We start from the raw sequence: 8,565 nt of genomic DNA, 5'->3' as shown, positions 1-8,565 counted from the left end.
GAAAATTATGTATATAATTATAAATACATATATTCAACAAACCAAAGTGTGATTTCTAATTCTCAAAAGTAAAGTGGGGCCAGCGCCGTGGCTCACTAGGCTAATCCTCCGCCTTGCGGCATCGGCACACCGGGTTCTAGTCCTGGTCAGGGCTCCGGATTCTGTCCCGGTTGCCCCTCTTCCAGGCCAGCTCTCTGCTGTGGCCAGGGAGTGCAGTGGAGGATGGCCCATGTCCTTGGGCCCTGCACCCCATGGCAGACCAGGATAAGTACCTGGCTCCTGCCATCAGATCAGCGCAATGCGCTGGCCGCAGCGCGCCGGCCGCAGCGGCCACTGGAGGGTGAACCAACGGCAAAGGAAGACCTTTCTCTCTGTCTCTCTCTCTCACTGTCCACTCTGCCTGTCAAAAAAAAAAAAAGTAAAGTGTATATTTGTTTAAAAACAGATCATTGAGGGAGAGCGGCAGGATGGTGGAATAGGAAGGGAGCACTCTGATAGTCTGGGAAGAGACAGTTTAATAAAAGTGGAGATATTGCAGGTTCAAGGAAGAGTAGGGGAAGAAACAGCAGAGGAAACTCTTCCGGAACTAGTGATTCACGGTGGACCTGCATGGAGGGCGTGGGAGCCCGTGGCTCAGGACACCACTGGCAGAATCAACACACCAGCTCTGGAACACGCGGTGAGCCAAACTCCAATAGCCAGAGACACCAGCGGGCAAGCGGAAAGAGGAGACTAGAGGGAACGAGGCTTGAAACCCTGTGGGGAAAAGTTCACCAGGCTAACTAAAAGAGAGAGGAAAAAAAAGTGACCGATACGGACACGAGTTTCTCTCTGCTCACCTCTCAAAGGTGATCAAGACAGAGCAGGCACCATTTTGGACATACGTCATAAGCTGGGTGACCTCAGGTCTGCACCCGCCCTCAGCCAAGCAGAAAAACCTGACTCTGGGGCGGGGTGTGTGTGTGTGTGTGTGTGTGAAATAACAAGAGATTAGGACCTAGTGAATGTGTGGTGCTAATGAACTGAGACTGTGAAAAAAGAGACGGTGGGGAGAGAACTCAGGGAATTCACATGAGTACTCTCCAGAGATGCTACAATTCAGTAACCTTGGCAACCCAGTGGGAGACTGCAGGAGAATTTGAGCCCACACTGAGGGTAACACAGATTCCCTGTGTGGTCCTTGGGAAAGAGCTTCCAATCTCTGGCTCCTGTGGGTATATCATTCGCCTGCTAACTACCTCCAATTGCACTCAGCTGTGCAGAATTACTTCCCTTTTGAATCAAAAAAAGAAAGAGAGAGAGAGAGAGATTTACCATGCCTAACCTGGGAGTGTCACCTTTGGCACACCCTTAACCCTGAGGAACCAAACAGAGCTCTCAGGCCACACCCATCTCAAGCCTCTAAGGCTCCATCAAAAGCAGACAGTCCACTTAATACAGTCATAGTATAACCAAAACCAAAACCAAAACAAACAAACAAAAAAACCCACCACAGCGAGGGAAGAAGAATCCAAAGGTATCTCCACAATACCAAGCAACAAATGCAGAAACTGAGGAAACAAGAACAAGGAAGACATTTTGACACCCCCAAATGAACAAGACACCCCAAGCCAAGATTATGAAGATGATGAAATGGAAGAAATGCAAGATACTGATTTAAAAAAATTATGATAAGAACAATTAGAAGTTTTCAAAAACAAATGCTTGAGCTACGGAAATCCTTACTGGACAGGATAGAAAATCTCCTTCAAGAAAATGAAATCTTAAGGAGGAATCAAAATGAAATGCAGAAACTAGTAGAACAGGAAAGTGTGATAGTGAAGAGAAATCAAAATGAAATGAAGAACTCAATAGATCAAATGACAAACACATTAGAGAGCCTTAAAAACAGAGTCAGTGAAACAGAAGAGAGAATATCGGACTTAGAAGACAGAGCACAGGAAAGTTTATAGTCAAACCAAAGAAAAGAAGAGGAAATTGGAAATCTAAAAAATATCATCGGGAACCTACAGGATACTATTAAAAAAACCCAACATTCAGGTTCTAGGAGTTCCTGAAGGCATGGAGAGAGAGAAAGGATTAGAAGGCCTTTTTAGTGAGATACTTGCAGAGAACTTCCCGGGTTTGGAGAAGGACAGAGACATCCTAGTACAGGAAGCTCATAGAACCCCTAGTAAACATGACCAAAAGAGATCCTCACCACAACACGTTGTAATCAAACTCACCACAGTGAAACAAAAAGAAATCAAAGGGGTACAAAATGGGAATTATGAAGTGAAATTATCCCTATTTGCAGATGACATGAATATGAAATTAGATATATAGATATAGATATAGATATATCAAAATCACCACTAATACATTACTGGAACTCATAAGAGAGTTTGGTAAAGTGGTAGGATATAAAATTAACTCACAAAGATCAAAAGCCTTTATACACACAGATAATGCCATGACAAAGAATTTCTAAGATCAATCCGCTTCATAAGAGGTACAAAAATTCTAAATTCCTCAGAATAAATTTAACCAAGGAGGTGAAAGACATTTACAATGAAAATTACAAACAATTAAAGAAACAGAAGAAATAGAAGACACACAAGAAATGGAAAAATCTTCCATGTTGGTGGATTAGAAGAATTAATATCATGAAAATGTTCATACTATCCAAAGCAATGTACAGAGTCAATGCAACTGCAATCAAAATACCATTCTTCTCAGTTCTAGAAAAAAATGCTAAAATTCATATGGAAACACAAGAAACCCCAAAGAGCTAAAGCAATCTCAAACAACAAAAACAAAGTCAGAGGCATCACAATACCAGACTTCAAGACATAGCACAGAGTAGTTATAATCAAAATAGCCTATCACTGGTACAAAAATAGACAATGTAGATCAGTGGAGCAGAATAGAATCCCCAGAAATCAACCCACATATCTACAACCAACTAATCTTTACAAAGAAGTTAAATCACTCTCTGGAGAAAGGACAGTCTCTTCAACAAATGGTGCTGGGAAAACTGATCTCCATGGGAAGAAGCATGAAACAAGACTCTTACTTTACACCTCATACAAAAATCAACTCAAAATACATCAGGGATCTAAACTTATGGCCTGATACCATCAAATTAACAGAGGAGAACACTGGGGAACCTCTGCATAAGCAAAACGTCTTGGAAAAGACCCCAGAAGCACAGTCAATAAAAGTAAAAATAGACAAATGAGATTGCATCAAGCTAAGAAGACACTGCGTTGCAAAGGAAACAACACCGGCAACCGACAAAATAGAAAATATTTGCAAACTATGCAACTGATGAAGCATTAATATCCAGGATATATAAAGAGCTCAAGAAACTCAACAGTGAAACAAATGATCCAATTAAGAAATGGGCAAAAGACTTGAATAGGCATTTTTAAAAAGAGGAAATTCAAATGGCCAACATACATATGAAAAAATGCTCAGGATCACTAGTCGTCAGGGAACTTCAAATCCAAACCATAATGAGGTTTCATTTCACCCCAGTTATAATGGCTCTCATATAGAAATCAACAAACAATAAATGCTGAAGAGGGGTTAAATGGTTCCCTAATCCACTGTTGATAATAAAAACCAGTGCAACTACTCTAGGAGACAGTATGGATATTCATCAGAAAGCTGAAAATATAGCTACCCATTCCATTCCTCAGTCATTCCACTCCTCAGAATTTACCCAAACAAAATGAAATCAGCATATGAAGGAGCTATCTGTACCCCTATATTTATTGCAGCTCAATTAAGAATAGCTAAGATATTAATCAACCAAGATAACTGAAAGAAGAAAATGAATGAAATCCTTTCACAACAAAATGGATGCAACTGGACCATCATACTTAGTGAAATAAGCCAGTCCCAACAAGACAAATACCATTTTTTCCTTGATCTGTGCTAACTATAATGTATCATTATTTGCACTGCCATCTTAGTAAAATTATTCCTGTGTACAACTGTTGAAAGGAAATGGCTTAACTTAAATTTGATCAAGGATCTAAAACCCATTCCTGGGCCGGCGCTGTGGCTCAACAGCCTAATCCTCCGCCTTGCAGCACCAGCACACTAGGTTCTAGTCCCGGTCGGGGCACCGGATTCTGTCCTGGTTGCCCCTCTTCCGGTCCAGCTCTCTGCTGTGGCCCGGGAGTGCAGTGGAAGATGGCCTAAGTGCTTGGGCCCTGCACCGCATGGGAGACCAGGAGAAGCACCTGGCTCCCGGCTTCAGATCAGTGCGGTGTGCCGGCTGCAGCACACCAGCCGCAGCGGCCATTGCAGGGTGAATCAATGGCAAAGGAAGACCTTTCTCTCTGTCTCTCTCTCACTGTCCACTCTGCCTGTCCAAAAGAAAAAAAAAACCATTCTGAAGCAAGGACAGACTCCTCAACAAATGGTGCTGGGAAAACTGGATTTCCATGTGCAGAAGTATGAAGCAAGACCCTTACCTTACACTTTATACAAAAATCTACTCAACATAGATTTAAAATCTCAATCTATAACCCAACACCATCAAGTTATTATAGAACATTGGAGAAACCCTGCAAGATATAGGCACAGGCAAAGACTTCTTGGAAAAGACCCCAGAGGCATAGGCAGTCAAAACCAAAATTAACAATTGGGATTACATCGAATTGAGAAGTTTCTGTACTGCAAAAGAGGCAACTAACAGAACGTGAAAAAATATTTGCAAACTATGCAACACATAAAGGATTAATAACTAGAATCTACAAAAAGATCAAGAAACTCCACAACAACAAAACAAGGAACCTACTTAAGAGATGGGCCAAGGACCTCAATAGACATTTTTCAAAAGAGGAAATCCAAATGGCCAACAGACACATGAAAAAATGTTCAGGATCACTAACCGTTGGGGAAATGCAAATCAAAACCACAATGAGGTTTCACCTCACCCCAGTTAGAATGGCTTTCATACAGAAATCTACCAACAACAGATGCTGGCGAGGATGTGGGGGAAAATGGACACTAATCCACTGCTGGTGGGAATGCAAACTGGTAAATGCACTATGGAAGTCAGTTTGGAGATTCCTTAGAAACCTGAATATAACCCTACCATAAAACCCAGACATCGCACTCCTAGGAATTTACCCAGGGAAAATTAAATTGGCAAATAAAAGAACTGTCTGCACCTCCATGTTTATTGCCACCTAATTCACAATAGCTAAGACCTGGAATCAACCTAAATGCCCATCAACAGAAGATTGGATTAAGAAATTATGGGACATGTACTCTAAAGAATACTATATAGCAGTAAAAAAATAGAAAAGAAATCCAGTCATTTGCAACAAAATAGAGGAATCTTCGAAACATCATGCTGAGTGAAATAAGCCAGTCCCAAAGGGACAAATATCATATGTTCTCCCTGATCAGTGACGACTGAGCACCTAAAAGAAAACCTGTTGAAGGCCGGCGCCGCGGCTCACTAGGCTAATCCTCCGCCTAGCGGCGCCGGCACACCGGGTTCTAGTCCCGGTCGGGGCGCCGGATTCTGTCCCGGTTGCCCCTCTTCCAGGCCAGCCCTCTGCTGTGGCCAGGGAGTGCAGTGGAGGATGGCCCAGGTGCTTGGGCCCTGCACCCCATGGGAGACCAGGAAAAGCACCTGGCTCCTGGCTCCTGGCTCCTGCCATCGGATCAGTGCGGTGCGCCGGCCGCAGCGCGCCGGCCACGGCGGCCATTGGAGGGTGAACCAATGGCAAAGGAAGACCTTTCTCTCTGTCTCTCTCTCTCACTGTCCACTCTGCCTGTCAAAAAAAAAAAACAAAACAAAAAAAACCAAACAAACAAACAAAAAAAACCTGTTGAAGTGAAATGGACACTATGAAAAACAATGACTTGATCAGCCCTTTTCCTGTCAAGGAACAACTTACTATTTTATTCCTTTTAGTATTTTCTTTTTCTACTTAATACCATTGGTTGAACTCTGTAATTAACACACAATTATTGTTAGTCGTTTAAATTTAACTGAAAAGTGATCCCTGTTAAATATAAGAGTGGGAATAAGAGAGGGAGGAGATGTATGGTTTGGCACATGCTCAGCTGGACTTAACCTTGATGGTGCAGTTAGAAACATGCCAGGGGATTCCAATTCAGTCCCATCAAGGTGGCATGTACCAATGCCATCTCACAAGTCAAAGTGATCAGTTTCAGTTCATAATTGATCATAAAGATAGGATTAAGTGTCAAAGGGATCACATAAACAAGACTAGCCTCTGCTAATAATAACTGATAGAATTAAAAAGGAGAGAAAGATCCAACGTGGGAAGCAGGATACACAGCAGACTCATAGAATGGCAGATGCCCTAAATAGCACTCTGACCTCAGAATCAGCCCTTAAGGCATTTGGCTCTGGCTAAAAAGCCCATGAGAGTTTCTCAGGCATGGAAAGCCAAGACACTGTGGAAAAAACAAAAAACAAAAAACAAAAAACAAAACAAAACAAAAAAAAAACACTGACCTACATAAAAGATCTCTGAGAGTGAGATCCCAGCAGAAAGAACAGGCCATCAAAGAAGGAGGTACCTTTCTCTGAAGGGAGGAGAGAACTTCCACTTTGACTATGACCTTGTCTAAACAAGATAAGAGTCGGAGAACTCAGAGGGCTTCCATAGCCTTGGCAGCTCATGACAAGAGCCAAGGGTGATTACTGACGCCATAAATAAGCATGTCAATTGTTAAATCGACAACAGGAGTCACTGTGCGCTTACTCCCCATGTAGGATCTCTGTGCTTAATGTGTTGTACTATGTGAATTAACGGTATAACTAGTACTCAAACAGTACTTTATACTTTGTGTGTCTGTGTGGGTGCAAACTGTTGAAATCTTTACTTAGTATATACTAAACTGATCTTCTGTATATAAAGATAATTGAAAATGAATCTTGATGTGAATGGTATGGGAGAGTGAGTAGGAGATGGGATGGTTGTGGGTGGGGGGGAGATGAAGGGGGAAAAAGCCGCAATAATGCAAAGGTTGTATTTTGGAAATTTATATTTATTAAATAAAAGTAAAAAAAAAAGAAAGGAAATGGCTTAACATCTAAATGAGATTATTGTCTTGTAACCACACAGGAAATATTTAGTTACATTGTCACTATTTGTATTTCATTGAAATAAATTATGAGTAACTGACCAAAAATCTATATATGAGTGAAATGGTCATTTATACACTCAATTATAGCTTATAGCCATTGTCTATTCCAACTAAACTAGGGTCTTTTTACTTGTCAAACTTCTTATTCAGTGAAGTAATAAGCATTTTTACTGTAACATAAATTTTAATAAGTTATCTCAAAAATTAAAAATAAAAGGTAGAAGGAAGGGTAGTAGAAAGGGAGGAAAGGAAAAGCATTATGTTCTTAGACTTGTATCTGTATATCATACTGAATCTGAAAATTCACTGAAACTTTTAAAATGTTTAAAAAAAGGAAAAAAAGTTGTTGTAAATCCAATTATCTTAAAAAAAAAAAAAAAACTAGAGAACTACCTCTTGCTTTCTGGGCCTGGAATCCTTATAAGAATAGCAGCAATCAACAATCATAAAAATATCTGTCACATCAAGTCTTGGAGATATCATAAGTGTAAGTGAGCCTGACATACCACTACCAAACACTTCTAGAATGTTTTGTGAGAACTATCTGGGCCGGCACCGTGGCTCACTAGGCTAATCCTCCACCTTGCGGCACCAGCACACCAGGTTCTAGTCCCGGTTGGGGCGTCGGATTCTGTCCCGGTTGCCCCCCTTCCAGGCCGGCTCTCTGCTGTGGCCCAGGAGTGCAGTGGAGGATGGCCCAAGTACTTGGGCCCTGCACCCCATGGGAGACCAGGATAAGTACCTGGCTCCTGGCTCCTGCCATCGGATCAGCGCGGTGCGCCGCGCAGTGCACCGGCTGTGGCGGCCACTGGAGGGTGAACCAATGGCAAAGGAAGACCTTTCTCTCTGCCTCTCTCTCTCACTGTCCACTCTGTCAAAAAAAAAAAAAAAAAAAAAAAAAAAAAAAAAAAAAAGAACTATCTGGCTTATTGATGGCAACAGATTATGAAATATAAAAACATCAAATAGTTTTTTCTTTTTATATATATATATATATATATTTTGACAGGCTGAGTGGACAGTGAGAGAGAGACAGACAGAGAGAAAGGTCTTCCTTTGCCGTTGGTTCACCCTCCAATGGCCGGCGCGGCCGGCGTGCTGCGCTGATCCGAAGGCAGGAGCCAGGTGCTTCTCCTGGTCTCCCATGGGGTGCAGGGCCCAAGCACTTGGGCCATCCTCCACTGCACTCCCGGGCCACAGCAGATAGCTGGCCTGGAAGAGGGCAACTGGGACAGAATCTGGCGCCCCAACTGAGACTAGAACCTGGTGTGCCAGCACCACAAGGCAGAGGATTAGCCTAGTGAGCCAGGGTGCCAGCCCATCAAATACTTTTGAAAGTGTCTTAAATACTATTCAATATGCAAAACATTTATATATTATGTTGTCACAAAAGATTCCATAAAAATGGAAATGTGGATTATGTCTAGTGCATCAGTG

This window comes from Oryctolagus cuniculus, chromosome 9 (genome assembly GCF_051225735.1).
Source record: "Oryctolagus cuniculus isolate XC-2025 breed Fujian yellow rabbit chromosome 9, ASM5122573v1, whole genome shotgun sequence".
NCBI classification, from domain to species: Eukaryota; Metazoa; Chordata; class Mammalia; order Lagomorpha; family Leporidae; genus Oryctolagus; species Oryctolagus cuniculus.
This window is presented reverse-complemented; position numbering follows the sequence as displayed.